At 43.6% G+C, this 22,017-nt stretch overlaps 1 protein-coding gene across 7 annotated transcripts in view; it reads left to right on the top strand.

Moving 5' to 3' along the window:
- Positions 1–22,017, top strand: part of CBFA2T2 (CBFA2/RUNX1 partner transcriptional co-repressor 2) — a 420,340-nt gene that overhangs the window by 294,065 nt on the left and 104,258 nt on the right. Inside the window, exon 1 of one of the 7 annotated variants that reach the window (XM_029611019.1) lies at positions 21,182–21,388. The exons of the other annotated variants lie outside the window; for them this stretch is intronic. The gene's annotated coding sequence lies outside the window, so the exon portion shown is untranslated. Of the gene's footprint in view, positions 1–21,181; positions 21,389–22,017 lie in introns of those variants that run through there. 7 annotated transcript variants of the gene reach the window in all.

The raw sequence follows: 22,017 nt of genomic DNA, 5'->3' as shown, positions 1-22,017 counted from the left end.
ACTTACCGTAGATGTCTGTTTTATTCGTAAATGCTCAAAGGTTTTTAAATCTGTAGGTTAATATAAAATATTTTGTTAGCTTTTCGCCAGCAAATGATAGACTGTAAAACGTATCCGTAGGAACCCACTTGCTCCTCTGCCTGCGTCTGCAGCAGTTCCTCTTTTGTAACATCTTTCGAGCCAGTCTGGCTTGTGGCAAACTTAAGTCTGTTTTCCCCCCAAAGTAAGTTGAGTCCTTGGCACAGGCTAAAGCAGCATGCGGATGTGTCGTAGCTCAGCCTGGGTTCTACTGAAATGGGTCCCTGCGTTGTGGCTTGTGCTCCTCTTTGCTGCAGAGGAGATGCACTGTAGCAGACTGGTAGCAGCCATGCTGTGTTCCCTGCACAGAGCGGTGAGCTTGTATGTGTGCTACATCAGAATTAAATAGGCAATAAAGAGTTTGCGAAGAAGGAAATGCCTATTAGCATTTTGGGTCATGGTTACTTTGCCCTGTAGTTCTTAAATTTCTGTGTCTTAGAAACTGTTGTCAGCTACATAGGAAGGCTGCACTCTTTCACGCACGATTTTTTTTTTTTTTAATACATATAGTTTCACACTTCAAGTGCAGTTCAGAGTTCTGCAGGATCACAGAATCTAAGCAAATAATGCAGGTTTGTCCTACTTTGCACTTTTTGCAAGAAGCTACCCAACATTTAGGAATGATAAAGTGTACCAATATAAATAGAAGAATATGGTTAATACGGACATCTGATCTGGGGAGGCAAAATGCAGGATGCCTTAAGCCTTTTAGTTCTGCGGGCTGCAGCATTGGTTCATAGAGGCAAAATGTCTCTAAATTGAAATGCTTAGAAAACGCCTAACCACAACAGTATCAAAGGGGGAAAACCACTAAAGTATTCGAATCTGTTATGCCGTAATTATCTGCCTATAAGTAGGGCATCATAATATATCGTTAAAGCTACTGAAATAGGATGTTGATCAGGGAGATAAGCTGTTGGTATTTGGGACTTTTTCTGAGAAACAGGTTTTGCCTTTGCCCAACTGTTACAACCTGTTCTGGATCAGGGACGCCGTTAGAGGCATCTTCCCTCCCCCCCCCCCCCCCCCCAAACAGCCTTGAACTGTAATAACAGAAAAAGCAATGCGGTTCATTAAGAAAGGAATAGGGGGAGAGGGTTACATTACATACGTGAGGATCATGCTGCAGAGTTTAAGGGAAAACTGGTGAGGGGAGGGGAGGACGCCAAGTCTGAGGGAATCGGGCCTTTTCAGCTAGGACTGAAGTGCCTGAAAAGTGGAATATAAATCAAATACATAAGAGATCAGCAGGAAGTTGAGATTTTCAGGTCATAGAAAGGTGAGAATTCTCTGTTGCATTAGGGATGAGTTTTGGGGATGTGGGTATTGAGAGGAACCCGGAGACTAGAAGTATTATTATTATTATTATTTTTTTTAAAGGACAATGTTTTATAGAAGATAAACCTAGTAGTATTTCTTTATCACTTATTTTGAGCTGAGGCAGTGGTTGACAGCTCCTTCCTGAAACATGCCACAAATCACATTGATCCACCATAACCAGCTTTAAAGATCTCTATGCACAACCTGCTCTGGATTAATCATATCTCAGCCCCCTCCTCCCCAGAATGTACTGAAACTACCCAAGATACCCCCCCTGCCTTTTAACCTCTCCAAGCATTAAATCTACCTATGACTTCTCTCACAGCCTGCTAATCTGCCTAAAGAAATCCATTTGCCTTACTTTTGTGATCTGTGCTATATGCCCTAAATTGTCACCAGCTTTTGATCTATGCCAACATTTGCACCGCCATTGTGTTGCCACCATTATTGTACTGATCCATACCAGGTTGATCTGGCCGTATGTAAAAATAATTATGCTAGCATGGTGTTAGCATGGTTCTCACTGGAGGATGTCCTGGTCTTTTCTCAGTTGAGTTGGCATAGCTGGACCATAGCTGCACTGGAATGAATAAAGGTCACACAGTTACTAGCTTAATTATAATGTATATAAGAACGTAAGACTTGCCATACTGGATCAGACTAAAGGACCATCAAGCCCAATATCATGTTTCCAACAGTGGCCAAGCCAGATCAAAGGTACCTGGCAGGATCCTAAGGGGTAGATAGATTCCAAGCTGCTTATCCCAAGAATAAGCAGTAGATTTCTGCAACTCTACCTTTAATAATGGTTAATGGACTTTTCCTCCATGAACTTGTCCAAATCTTTTTTTTAAATGCAGCTACACTAATAGCTTTCACCACACCCTCTGGCAACGAATTCCTTGGCCAACAAAACTTGTACCAAAGATTCAAATATGTAGAGGTGTCTTCTTATGTAGGTGTAAGCAGTGAGTGTATATGGTTAAAATCGTAGTCTGATGATCATTGTAAGATTATTGCATTAGACTTATTTAAGGTTTTCCTTAACTATTGGTCATGAGGTCTCATACTACATAATCTGGCTTGCAGCCAACAATTTATTTCTCCCATTAGTGCAGCGATGCTAGTTACTGACTTCTGTTAGTGTTCACGCGAAGATTGGTTTATCCCTATTATAAGAAAATCAGTTAGTCATGTTTTAGATTTTATTTTTTATCCTTGCATTCTAAAATCTGTTTGTTTTTCATACAGAAAATAGGACTACAAATCTTAGAACGCTTTGGATAGGAACATAACTCTCCTTTTCCCCACCAAAAGTCTAGAATTGTTTGCGTCCAGTTAATCAAGAGGGCCTCTCCTGATGAATGGACTCTGCGCGGGGTTATAAATATATTTACCCTATGCACCATCCAACTAGGATAGTAGCCAGCACCAGCTTTACAGCAAAACCATTTTATAATATTTAAGAAACTTCATAGGGAACAGAGGTGCATTTTTAAAAAATCTTATTTAAATAAGGAAGTGTGGTGACTGAAGTGTGGGCAAGCAGTTTTAGTTTCTTGTCCTTCATTTAATTGGACATTATAAGAGCACAGCCCCTGCTAAATTTCAGCCTGTGGTGCATTCAGGAAAGCGACTCCATGCATCAGGAAAGGGATGAGGCTCATGCATTTTGTAATATCCCAGGTTTATGTTTGAAATAACAGCCTAGGAAACAAGGGGTTTATTTGTTTTTCTCGAGATATATGTAGGGCCTCAGTTTTGTTTTGGTTTTTTTTAACATATGAGATTATTTTTATTGGGAGAGATTTCTGGCAGAAAGATGTTCACCAAGTTCAGTGCATGGAGGCTGATACTACCCCATGTGAGTAAAGGGATAGAAAAAAACAAAATACACCAAATGGTGAAAAACTTAAGTGGGTAAACTAGAACTCTTATTCCAAAAATCTAACACAAAATAAGGACTTTAAATATAAATAAAACCCCTCAACACTTAGGGCCTAATTCATCCTGGTCTTTTCCCGCAAAGAATTGGGGGGGGGGGGGGGAAACCAGGGACGGTAACTTTCAAAGCGGCGCACGTTGGCGTGTGTGTGTGTTGGCATGCGCCCAGGGACACAGCGATTTTATAACTTGCACACACACGTGCACACATTAGAAAATAGCCTGAGCGTGTGCACACATGTGCCTAATTTTAAGTGAGTGCCTAGGCACGTAAATCCCATTTCTACCATGTAAGTCAGTGTACTTTAAATCCGGCACTTATCCACACCATGGTCAGTTCCACCAGTTCACCCAGTGCTGGGTCCTCTAAAACCCCCTTGTTTATTAGCCTGCTCTCCCTCCAGTTACCCCAACCCTTTAAATCCCTCCAAATGGCAGGCTTTTTTACATTTTTTTATTTTACAACTTACACCTCCTCCATAGCAGAAGGAAACTTACCTGGCATTGGACCCGGGCGTGTGCTGGAGAGAATAAGTAATTACATGTATATTTTGGCCACACCCAAAACTTCCCCGCTCTGCCCAGTCTATGCCCCTTTTTGAAATCGAGAGGGATGTGCACACAGCAGGAAATATGCACACATCTGGGCGGCTTTTAAAATTAATTGGGTGCATGCATCTTCTGGTTTTTGGTGCACGCTGGGCTTTTAAAATTCACCTTTTTAGTGAATTGGTCCCTTCATGCATTTGCTATCCTACTTTTGCACGGGCAGTAAATCTACTTACTAGTAGCTTAGTATAGGAGCAGTTTGGCATTTCTCTGTTCTCACAGACGGGCCGATACAGAAAACTTCGCGGGAGAGCGGGCGAGCGCCTGCTGTCCCGGCCGCGCCCAGGCCACTCTCCTGGGCGCGTCCCTAGCGCCTCCTTTTTCACAGAAGTGGCGGCTGTCAGTGGGTTTGACAGCCAGCGCTCAATTTTACCGGCGTCTGTTCTCGAACCCGCTGACAGCCACGGGTTCGGAAAACGGACGCCGGCTAAAGTGAGTGTCCGTTTTCCAACCCGCGGGCCGCAGGCAGATTTTAAATTTTTTTTAAATTTTAAATTTTCTTTTACTTTTGGGGCCACTGACTTAATATCGCTATGATATTAAGTCGGCCGGTGCCGGCCGAAATTAAAATGTGCGGCTTGGCTGCACATTTTACTTTCTGGATCGCACAGGAATGACTACTAGGCCTATCAACATGCATTTGCATGTTGCGGGCGCTATTAGTTTCGGGGGGGGGGGGTTTGGCTGTGCGTTTACCCCTTACTGTATAAGGGTTAAAAATAGCGCATCGAAAACACGCGGCCAAACGTGGGCTAACAGTGCGCTCTGCCAGAGCACAGTTTACTGTATCGGCCCGAGAGTAAGTTAAATCCAATAGCTGCCGCAACCTTAGGCATAAAACCTAACAAACTACTACTATCTATCCACAAAGTGGTGGGGGTTCCTTTAATTTAAGAATATAAATTTGTAAGTGCGGGTTGTTTGATTAATAATGCAACCTTAGGCATGGCAGAAAGCTTTCACACTCACTGTCAACCTTCCAGTTCTCTCAGTAACATTGCTCTAGGACACACCCGCCTTTGCCTCTTCCCCCTTTCTGAGAATTCAGCTACTGGTTATCTCCTATTGTACTGCTTTAATTGCATATTCCTTTCACCTAGCTATAAATATCTGGCTGGTTCTCTGTACTGCTAGTTCTCAATCCGGTCTTCAGGGCACACCTAGCCAGTCAGTTTTTAGGACATTCACAATCTGGCTGATGCAGTATTGGCACGCGTTAAAGAGGTGCTCATGATTGAGCACCTGTTCCCTTAATGCGCGCCAATCCACCTCTCCGGGGCGCCCAATCCTACATGCAAATGGGCTGCCGCGGTAGAAAGGAGGCACCAGGGGAAATTGCACGCCCCTAGCGCCTCCTCGGCAGCGGGTGCCTGGGAGAGGTGGTTGTCAGCCCCTTAGGAAAACGGACACTCAGTTTTAGAGCATCCATTTTCTGTGTACAGCCACGGGTTAGGAAAATGGACGCTTGTTAATTGAGGGTCCGTTTTTCTAACCTGACCGCTGGCATGCTTTTTTTTTTTTTTTTTTTTTTAATCAGACTTAATATTGCCAAGATATTAAGCCAGAGGAAGTACAGAAAAGCAGAATTTTCTGTTTTTCTGTACACATTTTGGGCTCCTCAAGACTTAAAGCCAGCTCCAGAGCCGGTGCTAAATTTAAGAGTAAAAATGTGTGCCGTAGAACACTTTTTTTTTTTTTTGCATGGAGGAGGAATTGATAATAGCGTCATCAACATGCATTTGCTTGTGATGAGTGCTATTACCTACGCGTGCAATAGGACGTTTTGGATGTGCTAACCCCTGTTTTGCATCGGGGGATATGGACACGTGTCCAATCGCAGGTATATCATCTGCCCGAATGAAAATGCATGTGAGATTTGCATGCACTGCCTACATTGTACACACATCTCTCTCATGCATATTCATTGTGGATATCCTGAAAACCTGACTGGCTAGGTGTTCCCTGAGGACAGGATTGATAATCTCTCCCCATGGTGTCATTATCATATACAGGCTGGCCTTTGCTAGGATATTTGGAGGCTAGTTCTTTCCTGGGTCTGTTCTCCTCGTGTACATGCTCTGAATATACTTTTTATATCACTGTTCATTTCAGATAGGCAATCTCAACAATAAAAACTGGTTTGCTCCACCTACCAAGGGGGGATGTTGCTCTAGGGGCCCCTAAGGTAGCCTCCCCTGTGGGTGTGGGAGGAAAAAGGTGGACTTCATTATTCAGATTTTCCAGAGCTCATCACTAGGATGTGAAAGTGCATTCATGACATATCCTTTTCTTGGACCATTTGCAGACAAAAATCTGCTGAGTGTTGACCAAACATGGGCCTTTTTGTGGCTGGGGCAGTTTTTCCCATAATCCTTGGCACCAGACAGGGAGGGAGACGGGCAGGCCTTTCTTTGGTCCCTAATGTTATTGTATACCAACTGGCTTTAAAACAGGGGTTCCCAAACTACAGCCCACATTGCTCGGTCCCGACAAAGACTTCCCTGTCTGTGGACAAATCGGCCCGCAGATCAGAGTTTGTTTTTTCTTTTGTTTTTAAACACGCATGACGGTGGAAGAAGAGGCCCAGGCCCTGAGAGCCTGTATAGGTGAGTATGTGTGTGTGACAGCTTGTGTGTGATGGGTGTGAGGGATAGAGAGGGGGTTGAAAGGAGGGAAAATTGTGATGGCAGAGAAGAGGGGAGGGAGGAAGAAAGCAAGAGTGCAATCGGCAGTGTGAGTGGGAGAAGGTATGCCACAAATGCGTCTCCCTGCCATTCGCCCGTCCTCAGGGGAGAGATGCACATGGTGAAGAACATGGGAGGGCAGGTATTGGGGTTGCCAACTTCCTAGGAGTATTTGCACTCTTATCTGCCATACCTCTGCGGGGACCCTGTTGCCTACTGCTCCTATTCTGCAGCATTTCAAATCATTGAAAGGGATAGACTCCGAGGGACAACCCTCACTCCCCCGGGCCCCCTCTGTGATTTGAAATCTCACGTGTTGCCATTCATTTAAAAAGTTTGGGGGCCTCTAATTTAAGCAATTCAGAAAATGTGTTGTGTGTGCCTGTAATGGGGACTCGTGGTAGGGGAGTGTGCTCTAACCCAGGCGAACAACATATGTTTGAATGTCGACTGGAAAGCAAGGATAAAAAAAAAATATAGAAATCCTTTTTTTTCTTTTTTGTAGAGAAAGTATCTGTTTAAAAATATAAGGAAATTGAACAGTGTATATTCAGATGAGGAAAAAGGGTCTCATGCCCACTGCATATTTTGTCAAGAGTTGAAGACACAGCATCTGTAGTATGACTCACACAATGAAAGTGGATTTTCAGGAAGCTGAGCCTATGTTCAATAACTGTTCTCCATGGACAAGCAGGATAAATCAGTCACATGTGGGTGATGATATCCCATGGCACAGAATAATGGAACATTTACTAGCTAGCACTAGAAAGGCCTAGAAAGCATTTCTGCTTATGCAAGGCTGGCATTGTGGGCTGCAAAGCCTCCTCAATTTTTGTTTGTTTGTTTGTTTGTTTTTATTTTTTCCTGTGGAATGAGACTGACATGTTTTTCCCATATCAAAAAACTTTTAATTTTTGGTCATGTGGCTTCCTTAGTTAAGGTTTTTTTCCTTCATATTTTCTGTTTTCTTTTCATCTCAGTAAGATGTAAAGCTATTTTTCTCAAAAAGCTTTTCTTTCAGTTTCATTGGTGCCATATTTCCTTTGCTGGATGTTGCAAAAGCCACACAGAGGATCTCTGGTGGCAAGAGGATGGAAATGAAACACTGGAGTAATCTGTTGCAACTCTTCTGTATGAGGGTAACCTTCACTGAGCAGAAGTTACAACCCTAAACAGAAGGCAGGGGGTAACTTACAGTACCTGAATTTAACTACTTTGAAGTGGCTGAGCAGTCATGAAAGGTTCAGGGTTACAACCCTGAACAAGAAGGCAAGGGGGTAACCTGCATAGAGTGGCAGTTACGACACTGAATACCTTGCTGGATATTCTGGATGGACCATTTTGGTCTTTATCTGCCTTAATTTGTAACCATAAAATGTCAACCTCTAATTCTGAGTGTCAACACTGCAGAGGCCTCAAATGTTGTGTACCATGTTGCTGATTTGCTTGAAGATGTTTCCTTGGGCCATTAAATGAAGAAGTTTATGATGCCAGGACATTTTCAGATCATTCTGAACCATTACTGAAATTGAAAACTTTGACACACAAAACTTTGTTAAAACCTTCAACACTGAAAGCATTGACTTCAACTCGATGGATGATCCACAGTTTTGAAATTAGCCACTACAAATTTAGAGTAGTATCTGAGTCAGCCGGGTTTGGTTCTGTAATGAGGCAGGGTGAGGTGGTCGCTTCAGGCGGCAAACTTTGGAAGCGGCAAACACTGCCCCCCCCCAACTCCTCTAGCGGCCGCCTCACCTTGCTGCCAAAACAACAAATGACCAGTGGGCCTCTCGTGGATAGTCCTGGGGGAATTCTGCGCTACTGCGAAACGCAGAATTCCTCCCCGTTCAGAATCAATTCTGTCAGAGCATGGCAAAGATGGAGGAGACCGCAGTGTGCTGCATTGGAGCTCGTCCCGCTCATGGCGAAGATGAAGGCCCCGATGAGAGTGAGTGTGTGTAGAGGAGGGGGGGGGGGGGGTGAGAGAGAGATTGCGAGCCTGGGGGGGGGTGTTGAGAGAGCATGTGTGGGGTGTTGGCAAATCGGGCACCATCTCATCCCTCGCCTCAAGCAGCAGATTGCCTTGAGCCGTCCCTGTGAAGCAGACTAAAGACTCCCCTCTTCTCATGCTCCCCTTGATACTCCATTAGAGTTGAGACCAAGAGAGAGCTTTTGAAGCTGAGAAACAAATTCCAACATCAGAATTTGAACTATCTAGCAACTGGCAATGACAACAGTGTAGTGGAGTTTTCTCTCTCGATAACTCCATCGATGTCAATTCCATTGTGTCTGCATTTACCAATATCCCTTACTGTACAAACAGTCTTTGTCACACTTGTTACATAGGATGAAGTGCTTTGGCCCTTTGCGCACCTGGATCAGTGCCAGGATAGTTTATTAAAAGAATCTGGACAAGATACATGACGTCTTAGCTCAGCATCTAGCTACATTTCAGATACCCATCAATGCTGAATGTGTTGCCTTTTGGTTTTGAGGCCCTACACCTCTGCACAAATCAAACCTATACTTATTTATGAACATTTCATATTCTACCTTTTCCCAAAGTTGGTCTCTAGGTGGATTACAATAAATTTAAATACAGGCACTAGAACAGCGTACAGTCAAAACAGAATTTGACATTAATGAAGTATTGGGATCAAGTATAGGAAACCCCATTTGTGAATAGTTTCAAGAGACACAGATGTCTTTCTGTATAAACAGTCCTTCATAGAGGGTTCAGGAAATTGAGTTGAAGATGTGGATTTTAGGGAAAGGCCTAACTGAAAAGCCATGCTTTAGCTTTTTTCCTGAACTTAAGGTAGCGTGGCTCCAAGTGCAGAGTTAGTGGTACTTTGTTCCTATGAATTTTTTCAGCAGCATCTTTTGCACCAAATGGTTGGCATTGATCTATGGTGCCACAGTCCGTTGGGTTTGTCATCAATTACCCGAAGTCCAATCTGACCCCATCACCACAGTTGAGCTTTATTGGCGCCTAGCTGGACACGGCTCGAGCCAGAGCCTATCTCACCCGCAATTGGGTGCTCGCACTGGTATCCCTCGCAGGTCTGGTTCGCCGGAGCCGGCAGGTCTCAGTCCACCTCATGCTCAGTATCCTGGGTCACATGGCTGCCACTGTCCATGTTTATGCCCTTGGCTCACTTGCATATGTGCAGGGCCCAATGGACCCTGCAGTCCCAGTGGCAGCAGGCCACCCAGGACCTCCATGTGTGCATCCACGTTACTCCGCCTCTCCAGGCCTCCTTGTCTTGGTGAGAGAGCGCCTGCCCAATTTGGAGCAGGGGTTTCCTTTCCAGTCTTCCCCTTTCCAGGTTGTACTCACCACAGATGCGTCGACCCTAGGGTGGGGTGCCCATGTGAAGGGCCTCTGCACGCAGGGTCTATGGTCTGCTCAGGAAGCTCCGTGCCAGATCAACTTCCAGGAGCTGCAAGCGATTCATTACATGCTCTGGGCGTCCTGGAATCGCTTGTCCAACAAGGCAGTCTTGATCCAGACTGACAACCAGGTGACAGTGTGGTACATCAACAAACAGGGATGTATGAGATCATTTCTCCCATGTCAGGAAGCAGTTCAGATATGGTCATGGGCTCTGTCTCAGGGCATGCTGCTCTGAGCCGTGTACCTTGCGGGGATGCAGAATGTGGTGGCGGACCACCTGATTCGGGCCTTCCGACTCCACTAGTGGTGTCTGAATCTGGCAGTGGCGGACCGGATTTTCAGCCTCTGGAGAACCCCAGTCGTGAATCTCTTTGCCTCCCCCTGCAACAGCAAGGAGAAAAACTTCTGCTCCCTGTATGGGGAGGACGGCAAACTAGCCAGAGACGCCTTTGCCCGCCATTGGGGCAGGGGCCTTCTTTATGCATATTCTCCGCTTCCTCTGGTGATGAAGTCTCTCCTGAAGCTCTGGTAGGACAGGGGAGCCATGACACTCATAGCCCCTCATTGGCCAAGACAGATGTGGTTCCTGCTCCTGCAGGATCTCTCTATCAGGGACAAGATCAGTCTGGGGACCTCCCCCGACCTTGTTACGCAGGATCAGGGCAGGCTGCACCATCCCAACCTCAGGGCATTGACCCTATCAGCCTGGATGTTGAGAGGCTAATTCTGCAGCTCCTTAACATCTCGGATGATGTGTCTCAGGTCCTAGTAGCTTCCAGGAAGCCTTCCACTAGGATGTCTTATGGCCTGAAGTGGAGGAAGTTTGCCGTCTGGTGTGAGCGTCACGACTTAGAACCATTCTACTGCTCTACACCAAAACTGCTGGACTGTCTGCTTCACCTGTCGGATGCTGGTTTGAAGACCAACTCCATTGGGGTACACCTGAATACCATCAGAGCCTTCCACTAGGTGGTAGATGGTCCACCCATCTCTATGCAGCACTTAGTGGGGAGTTTCATGCAAGGTCTGCTTCAATTAAAGCCTCCTCTGAGTCCTCTGGCTGTGTCCTGGAACCTTAATGTGGTGTTGGCTCAACTCATGAAGGATCCTTTCCAGCCACTGTGCACCTGTGATCTGAAGTACCTGACCTGGAAGGTTATGTTTTTGGTTGCGGTCACTTCGGCACGCAGGATCAGTGAGCTTCAGGTGTTGGTGACATACCCACCATACATGAGCTTCTTTCATGATAGGGTAGTTCTGCGTACGCACCCTAGATTCTTGCCTAAGGTAGTGCCAGTTTTCCATTTTTATCAGTCAATCATCCTGCCCACCTTTTTTCCCAAGCCTCATTTGCACCTGGGTGAATGGGTTCTGCACAGATTGGATTGCAAGAGGGCCTTGGCCTTCTACCTGGAGCGGTCAGCAGGCCACAGGCAAGTCCACACAACTCTTCGTCTTGTTTGATAAGAACAGATTATGAGTTGCGGTTCCCAAAAAACCCTGTCTAACTGGCTGGCGGATTGCATCTCCTGTTATGCGCAAGCGAGACTGCAGCTTGGGGGCTATGTCAAGGCTCACTCTGTCAGAGCCATGGCGGCTTCGGTGGTCCACATAAGAGTGGAACCTATCCCTTCGAAAAAGACTCCTCCCCCTTCTCCAAAAGGTTGCCCAGTTCCTTACAAAACTGAATCCCTCTTTGCACCATCGTCTCATCCACGCATTGAGACTCCAGAGCTCTGCCTGCCTTTGGGGACCTGCGTGTGGAACAGGGAGCATTTGAGAGAATGCTATCCTAAGAGCCTAAATTTGGCTTCCAGAACCTCTCTCCCACATTTTCCTATGTCGTTGGTGCCCACATGTACCATGACAGCCGGCTCCTCCCCAGCACCATCTAATATCCTATCTAGGTGACGCATGAGGTCTGCCACCTTCGCACCAGGTAGGCATGTTACCAGGCGATCCTCACACCCACCAGACACCCAGCTGTCTACATTCCTAATAATCGAATCACCAACTGTAACAGCTGACCTAACCCTTCCCTCCTAGGCAGTAACCCTAGGGGAAACATCCTCAGTGTGGGAGGACAGTGCACCACCTGGAAAGCAAGTCCTTTCTATAGGATCCTTTCCTGCTGCACCAGGTTGATGCGCTCCCTTCAGGAGACTTTCCTCCGTCAAGGCAGCACCAGGACTGCCAGATTGGAGTTGGGACTTGGCTATTATGTCCCTGAAGGTCTCATCTATATACCTCTCTGTCTGCCTCAGCTCCTCCAGGTCTGCCACTCTGGCCTCCAGAGATCAGACTCATTCTCTGAGAGCCAGGAGCTCTTTGCATCGCATGCACATGTACAATTTCTCACCAGCGGGTAAAAAATCATACATGAGACACTCTATGGAAAAGACTGGGAGGCCCTCCTCTTGCTGCTGGAATGCTGCCTTCATCTTAAATTTTGTTCAGTTCCTAGTTAAGTTTTAGGTTGCTGTGGGCGTAGGAATGTGTACGATTAGGGTCTTTTAAATGTATTAGTGTATTCACTATTTCTCTGGTAGTGACCTACAAGGGAATGATTAAACCCTTGATATAAGGCCTGGGGAATTTCTGAATTTAAGTTAAAAGGCTGATTCATTTTTTTATTTTTTTTTTTTAGTGTGTTACCTGCCTATAAATTAACCAATCCCTGATCTGTAGGTTTATACCATGGTTGTGTAATAAGATATCTAGATCATTTTATATTATGAAATCAGTGATTTCAAATTTCTTATTCCCTGCTAAACTGCATTCACATAAGGAAAATGCAAAAAGCTTTTCTATCCTTTTTTTTTTTTTTTATTGTTGGGTATATTAAATACCTACTTGAACAATGTGGATGATGTTAAGAATTAATGCTTCATAACGCTCCTGACCTGTAAGCACTGGAATAGATATTGAACTAACTGTCCTTACTGTTAGAAAAAATATGTATTGAAGGCAAGAAAATGCATAAAACCAGGAACAGTAGAACCTAAGTGCCAAAATGATCCTCCAATGACATACTTCACCTAAAACCCCCTGTAAAGCCATCTGTACTTTCCAGGGATCTCAGTATGGTACTTGCTCATTTAATGAGAGTATCTTTCAAAACCTATTAATAATTGTCCAGTGAACTTTTTGACATGGAGGTAGCATTTTTGGTAGGGTTCACTTCTGCTAAGGTTAATGAGCGTCAAGGGTTAGTGACCTACCCACCTTTCACAAAATTCTACCATAACCAGAGGTAGACTGACTTCCTACTTTCTTCCTCAGGGCTCACAGTTTGAGCTGAATTGGCTTTATAAAAGGGTGCTGTCTTTCTACATCAACAGAAATAATGTTATAAGGCAGTCCAATCAGCTGTTTCTCTTTTGTTCCTAAACAATCAAAGACTATAGTCACAGAATGTACAATTGCAAATTGGATTTTGCGCTGTATCTCCTTTTGCTCTTCCAAACAGGCCGATACAGTACAGTGCACTCCGGTGGAGCGCACTGTTAACCTGCGTGTGGACGCGCGTTTTCGATGCGCTAGCCCTTATTCAGTAAGGGGTAATAGCACGTCGAAAACGTGCATCCAAACCCCCCGAAACTAATAGCGCCCGTAACATGCAAATGCATGTTGATGGCCTTATTAGTTATTCCCGCGCGATTCAGTAAGTAAAATGTGCAGCCAAGCCGCACATTTTACTTTCAGAAATTAGCGCCTACCCAAAAGTAGGTGTTAATTTTTGCCGGCACCGGGAAAGTTCACAGAAAAGCAGTAAAAACTGCTTTTCTGTACACCCTCCGACTTACTATCATGGTGATATTAAGTTGGAGGTCCCAAAAGTTAAAAATAATTTAAAATTTAAAAAAAAAATTTAAAATCGGCTTGCGGGTTGAAAACCGGATGCTCAATTTTGCCGGCGTCCGGTTTTCGAACCCGTGGCTGTCAGCGGGTTTGAGAACAGACGCCAGCAAAATTGAGCGTTGGCTCAATTTTGCTGGCATCTGTTCGTCAAACTCGCTGACAGCCGCCGCTCCTGTCAAAAAAGAGGCGCTAGGGACGCGCTAGTGTTCCTAGCACCTCTTTTTACCACGGGCCTTAATTTGAAAATTTTTGTTACTGAATCGCGCGCACAGGGGAGTGGCCTGCGATTCACCCGCGACTTTTACTGTATCAGCCTGAAAGTAAGTCTACGTTTAGATGGCCCTTTAAAAGGACATAATATAAGTGTCTCTATCTCACTGTGGCTCTAGCTTCACTTAAGAAATTTGCAGAGCGGCAGCATGGAGTTCAGTTTGTACTTTTGCTTTGTCACTATTGCTTAAATACTGACTCAACACCATAGTAAATATGGTCAGTCAGTACTAAAATCTTTATAACCACTAATATTTTGTTCAGCTCCATCCTACCAAAGCTATTTTTGTTCAGGTTCTCTCAAGGAGGGAATGGAGAGCTTGGTAGTCCCCACATGTGTGATTGTTTTCATTCTGTTTGACCATGGAGAAAACAAAGTTGTTTTTCTGTACTGGTGGTTTCACTGGACAGCAGGATAACCAGCCTTGCATACTCTCCCATGTGCCCTTGGAGTTATATCAGAGCTTACAAGAAAAAAATCTGACTAAGAGGGCCTTGCAAAGCATGAGTGCGTGGTGCCAACTGCACACAAGCAGAAAGTTTTCTAGGCCTTTCTAGTTCAAGCTGGTAAAGGTTTTGTACTCTATGCTATCAGATGACTTCACCTACATGTGATTGATTATTCTGTTGTCCATGGAAAATACCAGTTACAGGTAAGCAACTTTATTCTCTGGTAGATTGATGGGCACTATCATATCCAGCAGACTAGTGTAGGAATAGATTTAACAGCAAAAAGAAATAACCAATGTTACCTACTGTAGTTCTCGTAGCCATATGGGTGTTGAAGCACATTTTTTTAGGTTGATGCTTTTAGGATGAACTAAATGACATTGTACATGACCTTTCAGGATCACACAGGCCCCTTCAAATGTGTAGCAAATATTACCCAAAAACGCAAATGTGAATGCATCACATACAATTTTACACTTTGTCAAATCTATACATCCATCCTGAGCATTCCAATACCATAAATACTCAGGAAGCTCTGCCTTAATATATGGGCATCTATGGCAGACCCAGGAAACCTTAGTCACCAGATATTCTGTGAGTTATATGTACGTTAACTTCTGTGAATGGGAAAAGACAGTGTGTATTAGTGCTAGTTAATGCTATAGGTAGTCAATATGATTGCTTGCTAATACTGTAACCCAGTGCTGCATGTATTATTTAATTTCCATATAGTTCGGGAATCCATAGTTTCATGGATGTGGGCCATCTGAGTAGATGAGATGGATGTGTGGAAAAGAGTATGCATCAGTGTAGAAAGTAGTATATGATTGTGTCTGGCGTGATAGAGCATAAGAGGGAGAAATACAGTAAAAATAGGCTGACTAGCTTAAGAGATATTTAGTACTGTGCAAGCTAATATAGAAGTGAATATAAGCCATACTATTCTTTAAAACCTTAAATCCGAGGTGCAAAAGCTTAACCTGAATGTAATCCACTTTGAAGTGCCGAAAAGTGGAATATAAATCAAATAATGGATTTATTTATCTATGGTGCAAAAAGTGGAACTGGCCCTTTGAGAGCAGCTTTTGTATGGGGAACTTTTAAAGATTTTTATGGTATGTCTGCTCAATGGCTTACTGGCAGTGCTGCCCCTGCTGCCATATAGGAAATCTAGGTTTGATTCTTGATCCTAGCTTTTGCCTTTTGGGTCAGTCAGGGCTGGTAATCCTATAGAGCAGAGGTGACAAACTCCAGAAGAAGGCTTTTACAAGCTCAACGTCATAAAAAAACTCAAACCCTTACTCCACACTCACGACCTCCGAACAGTCATACAAGCAACCCTCTCATCCAAACTGGACTACTGCAATTCTTTGTATCTAGGCCTTCCCTACTCCACGATCAAACCCCTCCAAATGCTACAGAATGCCACTGCCAGAACCATCATGAATGCACGCAAATCAGGCCACATAACCCCCATCCTCAAAGAGCTCCACTGGCTCCCTGTACCATCTTGCATCCTATTTAAGACCCTCACCATAATGCACAAATCCATACACAAAAACAACTCCACATGGCTCAATGAACCTTTTCGACCCAAACACTCCTCCCACCCAACCAGAGCAAACCTCAAAGGTACCCTTCATATCCCTTCCCTCAAGAATGCTCGCCTCACTTCAACAAGGGATCGCGCCCTATCTATTGCTGGCCCCACTCATTGGAATGCTCTACCTACAAACCTCCGTCTCGAGCCCTGCCCCTTTAAATTCAAGAAAAAGCTAAAGACCTGGCTCTTCCATCAGGCATATCCAGACGAGATCTATGTACCTTTATACCTCAGCTTCCTCGCCATCCCTTTAACCTCATGCCTCTCCTAGACAGTACGTTAATATGCCTTTTTAAGTTTGTAAGTTTAATTTAACTATCCAGTTCTCCTTTCAGGCTCTCCAGTATAGCCGCCTCTTACGGCAGCACCTTGCTGCAATATGTTTCTTTATTTTGTCCCTGCCCCCCACCCTGTTCATTGTATTTTCTACCTATTGTTTGATGTAAACCGATATGATGTGCTTTCTAATGTGGGTATAGAAAAGCTGTTAAATAAATAAAGAATTCCCAACATTCTGTCTTCACCACACCAGTAATTGTGGATGAAGGCCTATGGTGCTGTAGCCCCAGTGGAGGCTGATATTCATTGAACTAGAAACTAAGAATAAGAGGAAACTGGTGAAAATAGTGTGTGGAAGGAAGAGAAGGGTGTTTTATGTACTAGTTTTGAACAAGCATAATCAAATTTTAAGTGTGTGAAAAGTGCTTCAAGCAGAATGTATGCCAGTGTACAACCGGAATACATATATTTGAGTCTGAGGGATTGTGGAAGCAGATAAGATGCATATGTATTTGGGAAAATATGTACAGTGGCTATAGAAAGTCTACACCCCCTTCCAAAATGTTCACCTTTTGTTGAGTTATAGCCTGGAAGTAAAATGAATTAAACCAGTGTTCTACATATCCACACATCCTACCTCACAACTGCCAAGTGAAAAATATATTCTACAATTCCTAAGAAAATGAAGTAGAAATAAACAAGTAATACTTGGTTGTATAAATGTCCACTCCCCTTTTACTTCAGTGGTAATCCTCAATATTTAAAGCTCTGGTTATACCATTCGTCTTCAAAAGCACACATCAATGACTTGGCATCACCTGTCTTCAGCTATACTGATTCAGATGACAGGATAAATTCAGCAGTTCCTGTTGGTTCTCTCTGTTGGGTAGTGCAGTTCAAAGCAACGACCCAACCACAAGTACCAATTAGTGTCAAAAGAATTGGGCACATCTGTGGAAAGGACCAGATCCAGGGATGGATATAAAAATGGCATTGTCCTTGAAAATGCCTCAGAGCATTGTCAAGCAGATTATTAAGAAGTGGAAGATGTATGACACTAACAAGATCCTTTCTAGATTGTCAACCCTGCAAATGCAAGACTGAGCAAGAAAAAGACTAATCAGAGAGGCAACCAAGAGGCTGATGACAACTTTGAAAGAGCTACAGATTTCCATGACCAAGACTGCTTAAAGTGTGTGTGTGAGAACAATATCTCAAGCACACAAGTCTGCTTCTATGGTAGGGTGATAAGGGAAGCCATTACTCAAGAAAACTTACCTTGAATCCTAGTTGAAGTCTTCAGGAAAACATTTAAGGGATACTGTAGCTAGGTGGCAAAAGTTTTGTGGTCTGATGAAACTAAAATAGAACTTTTTTACATGAATGCAAAGTGTTTTGTTTGGTGTACACCTAACACAGCACATCATCTAGAGAACACCATCCTTAATGTGAAGCATGGTGGTGGTAGCATCATATCATGGGGATGCTTTTCGTCAGTAGGAAGTGGACCACATGTCAGGATAGAAGGGGCAATGAATGGAGAAATGTCTTTGAGCAAATCCTACTGTCTTCTACCTCTCAGCAAGGCAATGACTTGAAGCACACAACCAAAGCTACACTTGAATGGCCAAGAAAGAAAAATGTAAATGTCTTGGAGTTGGCCCAGTCAGAGCCCTGACCTCATTCTAGTTGAAAATCTGTGGTATGGCTTAGATTGCTGTCCATTGTGCTCTCTGAGGAGCTTGACAGAGCTTGAATAGTTTTGTAAAGAATCTAGGTGTGCAAATTTGGTGGAGACCTACCCAACAGACTCAGCTGTAATTGCTGCCAAAGATGCTTCCACCAAGTATTGACTCAGGGAAGTGGAGACATTCAGTTGCTGAATTTCAGGGTTTGTTTTTTTTTTGGATGCGTATATACTTTGTTCCCCAGTAATACATTTTTGGCCCATTTTTGGCATATTTGGTGTGATGTTGAGTGTGTTGGGGGGGGGGGGTGTCCTTATTTAAATGCATACAAGTCTGTTGCACTGATACAACAAAACACTCTGTGTACATGCTCAGATAGCCACGGTATATCTGAGCATGTCCACGGAGGGTGTCAATGAGACATTTATGATGGCTCCTCCTTTGTGAGGTTTTTTTTTGCTGAATATCTGGTGAATCTCTCTTTACAGCAGTTGCTATTTGGCAAGACTAGAGTTTCTCGCTATTTGCCCTTCAGTGGCCAGAAAAGATCTCAAGTCTGAAATCATGCAGTAACAGTATACCAGAATGTTTCCGCTGTTCTGGGGGCCACACACTTCTGGGCCCAGTTAGCTCATTTATATAGTTTTATGCATGCTTAGGGATCACGCTGCCGTCCATTACCTTACTGTCTTTAGCAAGTCTTAGGAACCTCATGATTGAAGCAGAGACTAGAATTCCTAATTTAAAAAAAATTCTTTCCAGTTTATTTACTTAGCAGCTGTGCAGTGCAGATGTTTTATTTTAATACTGTACTGTGTAGGATATGAACTAAAATTAGTTTGTATTTTGGTCCAGATCTTCCTGTAGCATAAAAGATAACTGATATGCATCCAATAGTAATCCCCCTAGTGTGTTATTTATAGAGTATGGTCTGCATATTCAGCATTATACGGAGTAAATCCTACATTTCCAGGGTCTTTAACAGGGAGCTTCATCTCTAATCAGAAATAGGGTCCCAGTACTGGGTTATATTACACTTTTTATATATTTAAAATGTTCTTGTGTTTAATATCAAAACTTGTTTTCTCTTGCCTTTCTTTTGACTCTGCCATGGATGTTTATACATAGGAACCAAGGTGGGTGCTTTCTTAAAATAAGCTGTTTTTATTTTCTTTCACAGTTTCTATATAAATAAATTTTGAGGTTCATATCCAGTTTTGGATTGCACAGTTAGCCAGATAAATGTTTCCAGCTAACTTTGGAGGGATGTTCTCTGGTGCAGCCACACTGTTGAATATAGACGGCTATCTTAGAGATAGCAGGATAAGTTTTTCCGGTTAACTTTAGGACAGCTCTGAATATAAGAGTTAGCCAGCTAACCTAACATCTCCCAGAAACGTCCCTACATTATTTGGCTAAATTACAGCTGTATGATAAAATATCTGGTTAAGGTTTGGCTGAATAAGTGTCCAAAATATTCAGAATTCAGCATTTAGCCAGATAACATGTGAGTTATCTGGTTAAATGTCTCTGATTATGGTCCTTTTTTTTTTTTTTGTAACTTTCAGATTTTTTTTATTTTCTTCCTTCCCAAGAACATCTACTTTTTTCCATTTTGTTTGTGTATAGAGATAACTACAGCTGAAACTGAAACATCTGTATATAATTTTCATAAAATCCAGATGCTGTAATCTTAACCTGGGAAACTTGAGTCGTTTGCTGAAGGTCACATGGAGGTGGTGGGACTGAAACTTGGATCCCTGGAGTTCCTTGCTTTGTGCTTTAACTGTTAGGCTGCTCTGCCTTACTTTTGTGCTTGATTAGGGCAGTGGGGAGATCGTTTTAGGACTCTATGGTACAATTATGTGTCAAAAGCCCAGCTCAAGGTGTCCAAATTCTGTGAATTATCATACCCTTAAAAAAAAAAAAAAGACAATTGGGGGAAGGGAACATTATTTATCCAGACCATGTGCTGAGTATTTAAGCAAATGTTTGTTTGTTTTTTTAAGGTAGTTTAATTCTCCTGTTTGGCAGTGGTAGTTTATATCATAATGTTCCCAATGGGATCAGGTGACAGCACATTAACCCCCTATTTTGTTCAGGTCTTCATTCTTAGCCAAGAAGAGATACTACTTTGGCCATAGCTAAGACCCTGTACGTAAATCTGAGAGAGGGAGACTCCAATCTATTCGCCCTGAAGAGAAACCATATTTTGAGCAAATATACTAGCGTGAATGTCCCTTCCACAGCATGCTGCCGGCTGTCTGTATCATTCTGCTGGATCTTGTCTGCTGGAGGAGATGAGCAGAGAATGCCGCCGCTTTGAAACCACTCCAACTTGTTGCTGTGCTGCAAGCTGTGAATATTTAAAGAGCTCGTAAGGGGGGAGGGGGGACCGGGATAGGCGATGGGGAAGGGAACAGATGCGCCCTAGGCTGTTGACGTGTGCCGTCTATGCTCTTCGGCTCCTAACACCAGGTGCAGCTATTGTTTTGCCTGGAATCCATTCACCCAGCCTCGTCTGTTCCTTTGCACACTCTGGATCATTGTTTCTCTGGGGGGAGGGTCGGGAGAAGGATTTGCATTAAAAACTCATCTGAATCCCCCATGTCCCTGGACTGCAGGTGACTGTTATTGGCCCCAGCTGCTACCCTTGTGCCTGATTACTTCCATATGGCTTGTGCACACGAGTAGTATCTGCTTATTGATTTTTTTTTTGCCCCCTCCCTCCTTTATTGTTGCCAAGAATATCCTGAAATCTATTAGACCCCCCAATAAGCTCCACTCTTTGCTTGGAATTACAAGTGTGATGAGCCTTTTTACAAGCAAAACTAATTACATAACACTGTCCTTGCATACATCCTTTAACTCTTAATCAGAAGGTGCCAGGGGGATATGGGAGTGGAGGACGTTTTGACTCCTGTGAAGAGTGTTTCTGCTTCATTCAAGGTCTTGGATAATCTTTAAGAGAATATAACTGTTTATAAATTGGGTCCTGTGCACACATGGCCAGAAAAAAAACTCCAACCTCAGGTAGCCTAGGCACCTAAAAGCTCACTTCTAGCAACTGCTGGAGGGGGAAGAGAGAGTAGTGGTGATCTTGGGCCAGAAGACGTATTGTCCATTGTGAAGGAGATAAGCTGGAGTGGCCTGCAGTCAGGCCTGAAAAACACTTGTAACATTGGTTGAAAAGAGGGCTCAGGTAGGTTTAAAAAAAAAAAAAATCTGCCTCCAGGATGGGGAGGAACAGCGATGGCTTGGGACCGGAAAAAGCATTGTCTGCCAGAATGAGGAGAAACAGTAGTGAGCAATGGGTGCTGGGGGCCAACAGGAGCTGCTGTGGCCTGTAGAAGTGAGGAAGTGAAGTGTGTGTTAAAAAAAAAAAAAATCTTTTTCTTACTTGCGCCTAAGCATGTGTAAGGAAGAATATTGTTCCTCCGCTGCCTGGGGAAATAGAGTAAATGATATGTGTTACCAAGCTGTAAAAGTCTTTGCACAGGCACTGATTCAACCACAGCCCAGAAATGAGCCCCCAGCTCCCCAGTCCCACCCTAGGCGAGATTGCAGCTTTGCCCAGAATGTATTCACCTGGTGTGAAAAAAAAACAAAACACTTCAGGCTGATTAACTGACCTAGTCTGCAAGTCATTTCCTGCTGATATGATTTAAGATGTCTATGTTTGTTTGCTGGTGCATGGTATGGAGCAGTGGCTTTCACTATTTTTTCCAAGCGGGGGCCATTTTAGCAAAAAACAAAAAAAAACACTTTAGAGGATAATTTTCAAAAGGCCTTTTGCAGGTAACAGTGTATTTTCTCAGAGAAATGATCTTT

The sequence above is a fragment of the Rhinatrema bivittatum genome, chromosome 8 (genome assembly GCF_901001135.1).
Source record: "Rhinatrema bivittatum chromosome 8, aRhiBiv1.1, whole genome shotgun sequence".
NCBI lineage: Eukaryota > Metazoa > Chordata > Amphibia > Gymnophiona > Rhinatrematidae > Rhinatrema > Rhinatrema bivittatum.
This window is presented reverse-complemented; position numbering and strand designations above follow the sequence as displayed.